Genomic DNA, 1,059 nt, shown 5'->3' with positions numbered 1-1,059 from the left:
TGAAGACAGGCTCCAGGCTCTGAACTGTCAGCACAGAGCCTGACACGGGGCTCAAACCCACAAACTGTGAGATCACGGCCTGAGTCAAAGTCAGATGCTTCACCGACTGAGCCACCCAGGCGCCCCTTATGAACCCTTTTCGTTGGCTTTGTGAGTGTTAATTATTTCAAAATCAAGGACGATCATGGCTTTGTTATTGGGAGGCTGGTGGGTGTTCTCTAAAAGGCCAAAGAGTAGAGTCCTCTGCCCCTGGATTTGTTCCAGATCCGGTCTTAGGCGCCCAGCTGTGGGCCTGAGGATTTCCCACAATTCCATTTTGTTGATCCCTCTTCCCACCCCCAACATAACAGCAATCCTTTCTTTTCACTCCTAGATTCTGACATGGGGTCTCGGTCTGAGTCTATGGGATGCAGAAAAGACACAGAGGGAAGGCCAGCATCGCCAACAGAGCCAGGTACCAACCCCGAAACCCTTTTGTATACGTGGGTGTCTGGCTGGAGCCAAGACGGTGATGCCGAAGCTCTAAGCAGTGAATGGACTTGTTAGCGTCACTCTGTTACAGAGCCATGGACTGCGCTCTAAGCGTTTAACCCCAGCCGTTCATTTCACAAATATGGACAGCTCCTCAGAGGGGCCCTTGGCGCAGAACGCAAAGTGAGATCATTGCAAAATCAGCACTGCTACTGGAAAAGAAAACAAGCCATCATCGCAAACCCAGCAAATTCTATTAAAGGGCAGCTTTCATCTGACGGTGGTCAGCGAGTGTAAGCAGAATGCACACATTCTGGAATTGTTGAGTGAGTGATATTTCTAGAGAGCCTTTTGAGGAAGGGTCGTTTTATGCCCTGGATGATAGAAATCTGTGCACTAGTAGGGACAGAAGGTATGTGCTGCCTGAGGCACTCTGTCCCTAACATCTGGTTGTTACTCGGGGTGGGAGCCGGGAGGAGGAAGGAGAGGAAGTGGAAGAGGAAGGAGGAGGAGGAAGAGAAAGGAAGGGAAGGGAAGGGAAGGGTAGATGGGGGAAGGGAAAGGAGATGCGGGTCATTTTACCGGCAC

General features: G+C 50.9%; 1 protein-coding gene across 1 annotated transcript in view; it reads right to left on the bottom strand.

Moving 5' to 3' along the window:
* TG (thyroglobulin) overlaps positions 1 to 1,059 on the bottom strand; it is a 233,195-nt gene that overhangs the window by 157,508 nt on the left and 74,628 nt on the right. The window lies entirely within an intron of this gene.

This window comes from Suricata suricatta, chromosome 15 (genome assembly GCF_006229205.1).
Source record: "Suricata suricatta isolate VVHF042 chromosome 15, meerkat_22Aug2017_6uvM2_HiC, whole genome shotgun sequence".
NCBI lineage: Eukaryota > Metazoa > Chordata > Mammalia > Carnivora > Herpestidae > Suricata > Suricata suricatta.
Note: the sequence above shows the minus strand (reverse complement) of the source record. Positions and strands in the feature narration are given on the sequence as shown.